We start from the raw sequence: 14298 nt of genomic DNA, 5'->3' as shown, positions 1-14298 counted from the left end.
TCAGCCAAAACAAATTTTTTGCTACGTTAACGTAATCAAAATAATTTATTGAAACTTCTCGGCAGATTAAAAATTGTTTCGGGATCGAAAACCTAAATCGGAGCCTTTGCATTTCGCTGACAAGTGCACTGCAACGAGAGCTACCCAAGCGCGACTTACAGCCGCTTCTCACGGCTCTACTTCCGCCAGTATCTCATCTAATACTTCCCAAACTTCACAGAAGCTCTCCTGCGACACATACAACACTAACACGCCTGGAAGAAAGAACATTGCGGAGACACGGCTTAGCCCCAGGCTATGGATAATCCGTGCCACCACAATATCCTTTATCCCAGGAGTGTTGATCTTGCCTAATGAGGCACTGAAGGGAATGAAGCTGTGAGGATGTGCTTGGGATAGCTGACCAGTGCATTTGGCCCGGGCGGCTGTGGCGAGAGAACCGGGTTGTGCTTACGTCTCCGCTGCTGGTAGCCGTGTGGTGTTCAAAAATGGTTCAACTGCCTCTGAGCTCTATGGGACTTAATATCTGAGGTCCCGTAGAATTACTTAAACTTAACTAACCTAAGGACATCACACACATTCATGCCCGAGGCAGGATTTAACCTACGACCGTAGCGGTCGCGCACTTTCAGACTCAAGCGCCTAGAACCGCTCGGCCACACCGGCCGGCCGTGTGGTGTTGTCAGTGAGTTTAACGCCGTTGAACTTTCGTAACTTATTGCCACAGATCAGACAGTATTTTTGATGGCAGAACCTGTAAGGAAGGACACTTTGAAGTTTATGTTTGACAATACCACAAACGGCTTAAGTCGTGCATAGTTAGAGGACTTTATGGAAGAAGCAGTTAACACCTGAGGATATAACTGGAATCCTTCCTTCGACCAGTAGTAGACTGTCTATCTTAAGCTAAAGAATCCCGAAAAATGTGATCTAATTGTGGAATTATACACCAAGTGATCAAAAGTATCCGGACACCTGGCTGAAAATGACCTACACGTTCGTGGCGCACTTCATCGGTGATGCTGGAATTTAGTATGGTGTTGGCCCACCCTTAGCTTTGATGACAGCTTCCACTCTCGCAGGTATACGTTCATTCAGGTGCTGAAAGGTTTCTTGAGGAATGGCAGCCCATTCTTGACGGAGTGCTGGACTGAGGAGAGATATCGATGTCGGTCGGTGAGGCCTGGCACGAAGTCGGTGTTCCAAACCATCCCAAAGGTGTTCTATAGGATTCAGGTGACGACTCTGTGCAGGCCAGTCCATTACAGGGGTATTATTGTTGTGCCACCAGTCCGCCACCGGCTGTGCATTATGAACAGGTGGCTAGATCGTGCTGAAAGATGCAATCGCCATCCCCGTATTGCTCTTCAATAGTGAGAAGCAAGAAGTTGCTTAGAACAATTAAGGCTTGTGCTGTGACAGTGCCACTCAAACCAGCAAGAGGTACTAGCCCTCTCCATGAAAAATACGATCGAACCATAACATTACCGCCTCTGAATTTTACTGATGGGACTACACAGGTTGGCAGATGACGGTCACCGGGCATTCGCCATAACCACCGACTGCCATCGGATAGCCACATTGTGTACCTTGATTCGTCACTCCACACAACGTTTTCCCTCTGTTCAATCGTCCAATGTTTACGTTCCTTGCACCGAAAGAGGCGTCGTTTGGCATTTACTGGCGTGATGTGTCTATCTTATGAGCAGCCGCTCGACCATGAAATTCATGTTTTGTCACCTCCCGCCTAACTGTCATAGTGCTTGCAATGGATCCTGATGCAGTCAGGAACTCCTGTGGATAGATGTCTGCCTGTTACACATTACGACCCTTTTCAACTGTTGACGGTCTCTGTCAGTCAACAGACGAGATCGGCCTGTGCGCTTTTGTGCTGTACGTGCCTCTTCACGTTTCCACTTCACTATCACTTCTGAACCGGTGGACCTAGGGATGTTTAGGAGTGTGGAAATCTCGCGTACAGGCGTATGACACAAGTGACACCCAATCACCCGACCACGTTCGAAGTCCGTGAGTTCAGCGGACCGGCCCACTCTCGTCTCTCATGATGTCTAGGGACTGCTGAGGTCACTGATATGGAGTACCTGGCAGTAGCTGGCAGCACGATTCACCTAATATGAAAAAAGTACGTTTTTGGGGGTGTCAGGATACTTTTGATCACATAGTGTTGCTGAAATTCATCCGTCGACCAGTAGTAATCCGTCTATCTTAAGTTGAAGAATCCCCAAAAAAGTGACCTACTTGTGGATTATACTGAGCATTCTGTCGGCAATGTTGGTGATGTTACTGTTATGAAAACAAGGCTCGGAATGTTCCCTCACGTATAATCGTCTGGGGATATAGGGCTAATGATATTTATGAGGGGCAGCCTAGAGCGTGCACTGGATGTGGTTCCACGGGGCATGTACCCTTTCAGTGTCCGGAGCGCCGCGTGAGCCAACTACCGACGAGCGAGGCAGCTGCCCCACCCATTATGTCGCAACTGCCAACTTCTGGTAACGTAGTCCCAGCAGTTCTTGGAACCCTAGCTAAGACATCAGAGGAAGTTACTGATGACCCTGCTGGCCACGTCGAAGAGGACACACGAATGGAAAAGACCAAAGCAGAAAATGCAGACATGCGACCCCACGATAATGAACGAGGCAGTGGTGCAGATATTGCGCACAACAGCGCAAACGACGAAATGACCGCAGCTCCAAATATTCAACAGAAGTCCTCCCTCCGGCATGGATGTGTGTTGCCCTTAGTGTAAGTTAGATTAAGTAGTGCGTAAGATTAGGCGCCGATGATCTCAGCAATTTGATCCCATAAGACCTTACCATAAATTTCCAATTTCCTACAAAAACAACACCCTTGAATTTGAAAATGAAGCTCAGTAACATCTGAGCGATATTAAGAAAGAATTCCACTCGTCTTCTAGTAATAACAGAAAAAAATCACGCTGATAAATCTTGCTATGCTACCTAAGGTATACTCCCTCGCAAGTATTTTCCCCTTGTCTCCAACAATACGGAAACGCAATGAATCTGTTCCAGCGTGGTTCATATGGACATGGAGTGTCCTTATGGTTAATTACCAAACCATGAATCTACCTGAAACAAATGGTGGCTTAAGGCTCGCCAACGTTAGAGATAAATCCAGAGCTCTGTTGATATTCAGGACAGCAAAGGTCCTAGCAACAGGTGACGGAAATCCCACAGCAGGCGTTGTGAATGTTGCGTCTCCTCCAAATAGCAGGTTTCCAGCTATGGTCGGCCATATTAGTTACAGATTGTTGCATATTAAAACATATATTATAGAGAATAGCTACGTCAGATAAAGGGTAAGGAACTGAACAAGCAAGAAAGTCTATAAAGTGCTGGCAGAATATAAGTGTGTAAGCAAATTAGCACAGAACTTCCCCACACAATCACTTGGAGTAAAGTTTGGCAAAATATTCCTGTTACAACCTTACTGTCACATGTATGAGCTAGGCGATTCAAATGGTTCTAAGCACTATGGGACTTAACATCTGAAGTCATCAGTCCCATAGACTTAGAACTACTTAAACGTAACTGACCTAAGGACAGCCCACACATCCATGCCCGAGGCACGATTCGAACCTGCAAGCGTAGCAGCAGCGCGGTTCCAGACGGAAGCGCCTAGGACCACCCGACCACAGTGGCCGGCAGCTACAGGGTATTGCGCTTTATACAACATCACAAGAACAAATGAGCGTCTATTCAGGATCGGCTTCTCAAATACTGGACTTTCAGAACACTTATACACTCCTCCACCGTTTTATTTGCAGCGCTGCTAACGAGATGTGGAAATGGACACGATATACACTTGCCATCATGATCTATACGACTGACAATAGAATACACTCCTGGAAATGGAAAAAAGAACACATTGACACCGGTGTGTCAGACCCACCATACTTGCTCCGGACACTGCGAGAGGGCTGTACAAGCAATGATCACACGCACGGCACAGCGGACACACCAGGAACCGCGGTGTTGGCCGTCGAATGGCGCTAGCTGCGCAGCATTTGTGCACCGCCGCCCTCAGTGTCAGCCAGTTTGCCGTGGCATACGGAGCTCCATCGCAGTCTTTAACACTGGTAGCATGCCGCGACAGCGTGGACGTGAACCGCATGTGCAGTTGACGGACTTTGAGCGAGGGCGTATAGTGGGCAAGCGGGAGGCCGGGTGGACGTACCGCCGAATTGCTCAAGACGTGGGGCGTGAGGTCTCCACAGTACATCGATGTTGTCGCCAGTGGTCGGCGGAAGGTGCACGTGCCCGTCGGCCTGGGACCGGACCGCAGCGACGCACGGATGCACGCCAAGACCGTAGGATCCTACGCAGTGCCGTAGGGGACCGCACCGCCACTTCCCAGCAAATTAGGGACACTGTTGCTCCTGGGGTATCGGCGAGGACCATTCGCAACCGTCTCCATGAAGCTGGGCTACGGTCCCGCACACCGTTAGGCCGTCTTCCGCTCACGCCCCAACATCGTGCAGCCCGCCTCCAGTGGTGTCGCGACAGGCGTGAATGGAGGGACGAATGGAGACGTGTCGTCTTCAGCGATGAGAGTCGCTTCTGCCTTGGTGCCAATGCTGGTCGTATGCGTGTTTGGCGCCGTGCAGGTGAGCGCCACAATCAGGACTGCATACGACCGAGGCACACAGGGCCAACACCCGGCATCATGGTGTGGGGAGCGATCTCCTACACTGGCCGTACACCTCTGGTGATCGTCGAAGGGACACTGAATAGTGCACGGTACATCCAAACCGTCATCGAACCCATCGTTCTACCATTCCTAGACCGGCAAGGGAACTTGCTGTTCCAACAGGACAATGCACGTCCGCATGTATCCCGTGCCACCCAACGTGCTCTAGAAGGTGTAAGTCAACTACCCTGGCCAGCAAGATCTCCGGATCTGTCCCCCATTGAGCATGTTTGGGACTGGATGAAGCGTCGTCTCACGCGGTCTGCACGGCCTGCACGAACACTGGTCCAACTGAGGCGCCAGGTGGAAATGGCATGGCAAGCCGTTCCACAGGACTACATCCGGCATCTCTACGATCGTCTCCATGGGAGAATAGCAGCCTGCATTGCTGCGAAAGGTGGATATACACTGTACTAGTGCCGACATTGTACATGCTCTGTTGCCTGTGTCTATGTGCCTGTGGTCCTGTCAGTGTGATCATGTGATGTATCTGACCCCAGGAATGTGTCAATAAAGTTTCCCCTTCCTGGGACAATGAATTCACGGTGTTCTTATTTCAATTTCCAGGAGTGTTTGTGCTGGCTTAAGCTGTCGCTAGCGCACCAGGTTGCAACGAGGTTGCGAGAAGATCGATAGTAGGCACAAGCAATGCACCTACGAAGAGAGAGGCCAAAAACAGACTCGCAGACGACGCGCGCCAATGGCCTCACGGCCGCCAGTATTTAGATACCCGCCGCGGACCGTAGGGCCCGGTCAATCCTGGGCAGTCATCCAGTGAGTCAACGAGTCGAGCCATCAGTTTCAGCCCCAAAAGGAATTGCAGTCGCAGTTAGCTCAGCCTCTAACTCAGAGTCAGCCAGTACCTAGCGATCAGGGCAGTGTGCATAGCGGGACTTGTACTTCACCAGCGGTGAGGCTAACGTGGACTATTACAGAGGAGCTGGTACCACAACACCTGGACTGTCTTAAGTAACTTCTTGTTCTTATGAATAAAGAACCTTGTTAATACAAGCGTGCAGTTTGTGTCATAGACGAAGATACCGGCCACCAAACAACATTGTCTCCTTGCTTCCCAGAGTACAAGCCTACAGTGACAACGAGGCGACACAAAAAATAGCGACGAGTATAATTCAGTGCAGATTTACTTGCTTTTCTTGTGTTTTACTTGTATGGGTGTTCGTATTCAAGTGTTGCTAATCTTACACGTATTCCAGGAGGGGAGCGGCAGAAGTAATCAAATTTCTCTTTTCAGAGGCTTTGATTGCTTTTTTGGTATAACAATTTGTGTAAGCTGTGGCTACCCCAGCCCCAGGGCCTTAGCCGCAGACGGCCAATATGACGGATCTAACACAAGCGTTTCAGTTTCAGTACCAACAAATTGCTGCTCTGACGACGACAGCACAGCAACTTGTGGCTGCACGAGTCACGTCGGCCACACAACAGCAACCGACCGATTGACTAGCGCAACAAGTGCCGCTGACCAACACACCGGGGTTCCGGCACTTTAACGACACGGAGGAGGAATGGCTCGAATACCTGATACAGTTCCGAGCACATTATCAAGTTCATAGTGTAGAAGGTACTGCAGAGCTACAATACGTTCTTCTGGTTGAGGGGTCCCCATTGTTAAGGTTATTACAAAAACTATTCCCAATTGTAGCTCCCTCAAGCACTACAGAAGAAATTTGATTTAATACGAGCATTCTTATCTTAAAAGAAAGATATGTATCCTTAATATTGCATCGTATGTTAACCGGGGGTCTACAAACGACAGAGAGGCTCCCTCCCCGGCACAGCGGTCCACAACCCCACAACGACCACCGCAATCCACTTCCCCCTCCGCCGCCCCACACCGAACTACTCTTTCAGGGTTACTGTGCGGTTCGGCCCCGGTACACCCCCCCTCCCCCCACCCCCCCCGCCGCCCTCCATCCCCCCACTGAACGTCCCACATCAGACGAGTGTGGAACCCCTATGTTTGCGTGGTAGAGTAATGGTGTTGTACTCGTTTGCACAGCGATCGCAGACATAGTGTACCTGAGGTGGAATAAGGGGAACCAGCCTGCATTCGCCGAGGCAGCTGGGAATCCGCCTACAAACCATCCACAGACTGGCCAGCTCACTCGACCTCGACACAAGTCTGCCAGGCGGATTTGTGCCGGGATCCAGACACTCCTTCCCAGTCTGGAAAGCCGTGGGGTCTAACGACGCACGGCTAACTGGGCGGGCAGCCTCGGCATTCTTTTATATACACATAAGGAATATGTTTAAATTTTCAGGAAGTCTGTTCATTTATGGGTGCATAACTCACTGTAAATGTACTTAGAACTTTTTTTATTATTTTTTTTATAAGGAATGTGAGAATGCATTTCAGCTCTCAGGCAACACAGATACCTGAAACCACCATTTCTGTTTGATTGGTGTAGTATCGTCTGAGTTTATTTTTCTGTTGAAGACCACATATCAAAGAAAAGAAAAAAGTTCTAGCAGAGACCTTCGTCATTATCAGCGCCAACGAAGATGGAAATGTGCACCTCCTGGCGAGTGGCGCGCTCCAAGTTAGGAGAAGTGCAATTAGTAAACAAACAAAGAATAGTCCTTCACGCATGTCAATTAATTGTACTTGAAAACGAGTGCATTGAAGCCAGGTGTGTGCGAGTGTGTGCGCGCGCGTGTGTGTGTGTGTGTGTGTGTGTGTGCGTGTGTGTGTGTGTGTGTGTGTGTGTGTGTAAAGTATGGTATAATCGTTAGCACTCTGAATCCAAAGGAAACAAAAGTCGGTAGATCACATACCTGCAAAAAACACCGGTTCCGAATCGATTATCAGTCCGGCACACAGTTTTAACCTGCCAAGAAGTTTCATATCAGCGTACACTCCGATGCTGTAAATTTCATCTTGGAAATATCCTACAGGCTGTGGTTAAGCCATAACTCCGCAGTATTCTTTTTACCACGGTGCTAGTCATGCATGTTTGGCAGCAGAGCTTCTATGAACTTTGGAAAGTAGGAAATGAGGTATCTCCGCAAGCAAAGCTGTGAGAAGGGGTCGTGAGTCGTGCTCGGGTAGCTCAACTCCAAAAAAACAAGACTAGATCCCTCAACTGCTTCCAAAGAGTGCAGTTTATAACTATGTACGTTCTTAGTAGAAAGTGTTACCGAAACGAACTGACACTGCTCACAAGCTTGTTGTTGCCATATATTGGTTTTTTTTGGAGAGGAAATATCTTCAAAACTCCAGTTCAGATAACACTGGCTCGCCATGCAGGCAGGTTAGGTACACTACTGGCCATTAAAATTGCTACACCAAGAAGAAATGCAGATGATAAACGGGTATTCATTGGACAATTATATTATACTAGAACTGACATGTGATTCCATTTTACGCAATTTGGGTGCATAGATCCTGAGATATCCGTATCCAGAACAACCACCTGTGCCAGTAATAACGGCCTCGATACGCCTGGGCATTGAGTCAAACAGAGCTTGGATGGCGTGTACAGGTGCAGCTGCCCATGCACTTTCAACACGATACCACAGTTCATCAAGAGTAGTGATTGGCGTATTGTGACAATACAATTGCTCGCCCACCATTGGTGAATGTGCTGTCCAGGGCAGCAGTCGATCATTTTTTGTATCCAGAAAGGCCCAAACAGGACCTGCAAAATGCGGTCGTGCATTATCCTGCTGAAACGTATGGTTTCGCAGGGATCGAATGAAGGGTAGAGCCACGGGTCGTAACGCATCTGAAACGTAACGTCCACTGTTCAAAGTGCCGTCAATGCGAACAAGAGGTGACCGACACGTGTAACCAATGGCACCCCATACCATCACGCCGTGTGATACGCCAATATGGCGATGACGAAAACACGCTTCCAATGTGCGTTCACCGCGAAGTCCCCACACACGGATCCGACCATCACGATGCTGTAAACAAAACCTGGACTCATTCGAAAAAATGACATTTTGCCATTCATGCACCCAGGTTCCTCGTCGAGTACACCGTCGCAGGCGCTCCTGTCTGTGATGCAGCGTCAAGGGTAACCGCAGCCACGGTCTCCGAGCTGCAAACTTCGTCGAACTGTTCGTGCAGATGGTTGTTGTTTTGCAAACGTCCCCAACTGTTGACTCAGGGATAAGGACGTGGCTGCACGATCCGTTACAGCCGTGCGGATAAGATGCCTGTCATCTTGACTGCTAGTGATATGAGGCCGTTGGGATCCAGCACGGCGTTCCGTATTACCCTCCTGAACCCACCGATGCCATATTCTGCTAACAGTCATTGGATCTCGACCAACGCGAGCAGCAATGTCGCGATACCATAAACCGCAATCGCGATAGGCTACAGTCCGACCTTTATCAAAGTCGGAAACGTGATGGTACGCATTTCTCCTCCTTACACGAGGCATCACAACGACGTTTCACCAGGCAACGCCGGTCAACTGCTGTTTGTGTATGAGAAATCTGTTGGAAACTTTCCTCATGTCAGCACGTTGTAGGCGTCGCCACCTTGTGTGAATGCTCTGAAAAAGTGGTCATTTGCATATCACAGCGTCTTCTTCCTGTCGGTCAAATTTAGCGTCTGTAGCATGTCATCTTCGTGGTGTAGCAATTTTAATGGCCAGTAGTGTATAAGGATGTACGGACTCAGCGTCTTGCGGTCTTGATACATAGAACATCCAAAATAATCGGCAGCAACCAGTCTGGGATGTACGAGAGACTATTCACCTCCTTAATGCCCAATCTCAGTGGTACCAGTACTAGCCACAGTTACTGAGTCTGTGATGCCCTGCCAGCTACTGAATTACTTTGAGGAAAACAACTTATTCCAAACCACAAAGCACGGATTCTGCAAAGGGAGATCAACAGGGGACTTATTAAAAGCGATTTGACAGAGTTTTGAAGAGAGAAATAAAGTGTGGCACTGACTCTCTGTGACCGCAGTAAAGCCTTTGACTGCATCTCACACACAACAGTAATAGCCAAGTTAAGATGGTATGGTGTTGGAGGTGTTGTTCTACCAACACTCCAATCTTATTTGGAAAACCGAAAGCAGGTAGTATCAGTGCACGGAGCAACTTCTCCTGAACAAAAACTGGAACATGGAGTGCCCCAAGGATCAGTCTTAGGACCCCTCCTTTTCCTCATATATGTCAATGATATGAACTGTAATAGTCAAATGTTGCAGTTGCAGATGACACTACCATTGTCGCCAAACGAGATACAGCAGCACAAGCTCTTGATAAATCAAATTTGATGTTTTAAGAAATAAAAGAATGGTTTATCATAAAGAAAATGAAGATCAATGAAGAAAAAACTCAACATTTGATATGCAGTGTAACCAAAAATGAAGACCAAGACAACATGGAGACTGTCACATTGCTGGGCTTGAAGATTGACAGCAATCTCACCATGAACGATCACACTGCATATGTATGCACCAAACTTTATCGTGTGATACACCTCCTGATGAAGCTGTAGAGGGTAATATAAGACCGATACAGTAGACCTGCAGTGGTGCATCGGAATCTATTACTGATCTCAAAGGAAAGGTTCAAAGCTCACACTCTAAGAAGAGTCACTCAACTGGTACTTAAGTCGGCATTGTGCCTTTTGTATTCAATCCCGATGCAATTTCTGTGTTTCATCGTCATGGTGAAGGTCCGATGGAGACAGTAAACCTGCAGTGGTGCATCGGAATCTAATACTGGTCTCACAGGAAAGGCTCAAAGGTTGGTTGGTAGCTTAGGTTGACTAAAGGGACCAGACTTCTACATTCATCGGTCCCTTTTTCCAAAAAAACTAAAACCGCCCAACGAGAATAACAAAAAGAACAACAGGAAAGACGGCAGACGACACAGGTCAAGAAAGACTCAGACAGAGATCAGACGAAACAAATTAAAACCACACAGAGTGTGAAAGTGGTTGGCCGACCATAGACAGAAAAAAAGAAAAGCCAACCACCGAGAACACATTAAAAACTCAGTTTAAAAACCATAGGCCAAAGGCCAGAATCAACACAAAACAATAAAATAAAACATAAACACTCAGAGTAAATGATGAAAAACCCCTGCCCGAATAAAACGCAAAACCAAGCCAGCCATAGCAGAGTCATCACTTGAAACGTCAGGGAGCGTATCAGGCAGCGCGAACGTCTGCCTGAGCACAGCTTAAAGGCGACACTCCAACAAAACGTGGACCACAGATAAAACGGAGCCGCAGCGACATAGAGGTGGGTCCTCACTGCGCAGTAAGTGGCCGTGCGTCAGCAGAGTGTGCCCAGTGCGCAGCCGGCAGAGGACAACAGACTCCTGGCGGGAGACCCGAATGGACGACCGCCACACGGTATTCGTCGCCCTGATAGGACGGGGTTTGAATGGCGCAACCTGCCCATACCAAACAGTGTCCCATAGGTCGAAAATTTTGCAGCATAAGGCTGGCCTCCCGGCGACTGATTTGCGGGCAATCTCCAGAGATTGTTTACTGGTGGCCTCTTTCGCCAGGCGGTCAACATTTTCATTGCCGGGTATCCCAACATGGCCGGGGGTCCACAGAAAGACCACAGAGCGGTCGCAACTGGCAAAAGTATGCAGGGAGTCCTGGACAGGCATCACCAGACGAGAACGAGGGAAACACTGGTCGATAGCTCGTAAACCGCTCAGGGAATCTCTACACATAACGAAGGTCTCACGTGAGCAGGAGCGGATATACTCTAGGGCTCGAAAGATGGCGACCAGCTCAGCAGTGTAAACACTGCAGCCAGCCGGCAATGAACGTTGTTTGGAATGGTCCCCTAGAGTTAGTGCATAACCGACACGACCAGCAACCATCAAGCCGTCAGTGTAAACAATGCCAGAGCCTTGATACGTTGCGAGGGTGGAAAGAAAGCGGCGGCGGAAGGCCTCCCGAGGAACTGAGTCCTTCGGGCCCTGCGCCAATTCCAGCTGAAGGCGAGGGCGACGCACACACCACGGGGGTGCAAGCAGAGATGCCCGGAAAGGAGGCGGAAGAGGTAAAGCCCCGAGCCCTGAGAGAAGTTCTCTGACGCGGACCGCGATCGTTCATCCAGCCCTGGGAAGACGTTCTGGAAGATGGACGTGTGACTGTGGGAACAGTAGGCGATAGTTAGGATGCTCGCAAAAGCTAAAAACATGGGCAGCATAAGCGGCCAGCAATCGTTGGCGCCGTAACCGCAGTGGAGGGCCACCTGCCTCCACAAGTATGCTGTCCACAGGGCTGGTCCAGAAAACACCAGTGGCAAGGCGTATCCCACTGTGGAGATTGGGTCCAGCACCCGCAACGCAGATGGGGATGCTGAGCCATAAGCCAGAGTCCCATAATCCAGACAGGACTGGATTAATGCCTGGTAGAGCTGTAAGAGGGTAGATTGGTCGGCGCCGGAGCGGCCTTTACGGAACGCATCCTGAGCCAGAAGGCCCCGAGACTCCAGTACCCAATTCTAGCACTGGCTCACCATTCGAGAAGCTTGCAAAGAACGTTGGTGAGGCTAATGGTACGGTAACCATCCACCTCCAAAGGGTTCTTGCCAGATTTCAGAACGGGGATAACAATACTGTCCCGCCATTGCGACGGAAACTCACCCTCAATCCAGAGACGGTTGTAAAGGTCGAGCAGCCGTCGCTGGCACTCCACTGAAAGGCGTTTCAGCATCTGACAGTGGATGGGATCTGGCCCAGGAGCGGTATCAGGGCAAGCGGCTAGGGCACTGTGAAATTCCCACTCACTGAATGGAACATTGTAGGATTCAGGATGGTGGGTGTGAAATGAAAGGCTCGGACGTTCCATCCACTCTTTAATGGAGGGCGTAATTCGCAGAAGCGGAACTCCGACGTAAATGCAAACTACTTGGCAGAGCATTTTGCTCTGAGTCAGTGTCCCTGCGCTCTCACTGAATGGAGCAGTTTGTACTGACAGGGGTCCGATAGCCATAGAGGCGTCGTCGAATCTTGGCCCAGACCTGCGATGGAGTGACATGGAGGCCAATGGTGGACACATACCGCTCCCAGCACTCCTGCTTGCATTGGCGGATAAGCCGGCGGTCTCGCACACGCAACCGTTTGAAGGCGATGAGGTTTTCTATGGAGGGATGTCGCTTGTGACGCTGTAGCGCCCGCCGGCGATCTTTAATCCCTTCAGCGATCTCAGGCAGCAACCAAGGCACAGTCCGCCGCCGAGGGGACCCAGAAGACGGGGGAATGGGAGATTCTGCGGCAGTAACGATGCTGGTGGTGACTGAGTGAAGCACCGCATCAATTGGTTCACGAGAAACAGGGTCAATAACGGCAGTGCAGGAAAAACAAGTCCCAGTCAACCTTATTCGTAGCCCATCTGCAAGGGCGCCCAGAAGACTGACGCTGTGGCAGTGACAGAAAGATTGGAAAGTGGTCACTGCCACACAGGTCGTCATGCACACTCCATTGGACAGACGGTAAGAGGCTAGGGCTGCAGATGGAAAGGTCGATGGCAGAGTATGTGCCATGCGCCACACTGAAGTATGTGAAAGCAACATCGTTTAAAAGGGAGACGTCGAGCTGTGCCAATACATTCTCAACGATGGTGCCTCGACCTGTTGACACTGACCCACCCCACAGAGGGTTATGGGCGTTGAAGTCGCCCAGTAACAAGAAAGGTGGCGGCAATTGGGCGATCAGCGCAGCCAGGACATGCTGTGGGACATCACCATCCGATGGAATGTAAAGACTGCAGACGGTAACAGACTGTGGCGTTCACACCCGAACAGCGACAGCCTCTAAAGGTGTTTGTAGAGGGACAGAGTCCCTGTGAAGAGAGTGAAGGACTTAGATGCAGACGCCACCAGACACCCTTTCGTAAGCTGCCTGATTCCTATAATAACCCTGATAGCCACAGAGGGTGGGTGTTCGCATCGCTGGAAACCGTGTTTCCTGAAGAGCAATGCAGAAGAAAGGGTGAAGGCTGATAAGTTGTCGGAGCTCAGCTAGATGGTGGAAGAAACCGCTGCAGTTCCACCCAAGGATGATATTGTCCATGGCTGAGAAAGGCGTGAAGGGAGTGGGAAGGCAGATTACGCCGCCGGGTCACCTGCTGCATCCGATTGAGCACCTGTGCTAGTGCTATCCATGGCGTCTGAGGGACCGGCGAGATCGAGGTCCTCAGCGGACGCAAGGATCTCCACCTCATCCTCAAATGCAGAGCTTGTAAGTAACGGTGTAGTAGGTGCCGCCGTTGGTGCCTTGGTCTTATGTGTCTTCAATGTCGTTTTCTCTCGATGTTCCTTTGGTTGCTGTTGCTGAGAGGGCTTATTGGAGTCAGTCTCCGGGACCGAAGACGATCGTGAAGCTCGACGATCAGCGACCTGTGGCTTCTTCAGCCACTGGTTGGTGTCTGCTGTGCCGCTGGTAGGAACCTGCGAAGGGAGTGACCCAAGGGATCCCTTCCGAGCGAGAGAAGCCGAAAGACTTACTCTTCTCCGGCTTAGAAGTGGGGACTGATGTCCCCGGCAGTTTAGTGGGTGCTGCTCCTGAGGTAGATGGTGTGGGAGCAACAGTGGAAAGCAACAAAGGGGCAGGT

This window comes from Schistocerca gregaria, chromosome 9 (assembly GCF_023897955.1).
Source record: "Schistocerca gregaria isolate iqSchGreg1 chromosome 9, iqSchGreg1.2, whole genome shotgun sequence".
In the NCBI taxonomy this organism is placed as follows: Eukaryota; Metazoa; Arthropoda; class Insecta; order Orthoptera; family Acrididae; genus Schistocerca; species Schistocerca gregaria.
The sequence above is the reverse complement of the archived record's forward strand: the minus strand, read 5'-3'. Positions refer to the sequence as shown.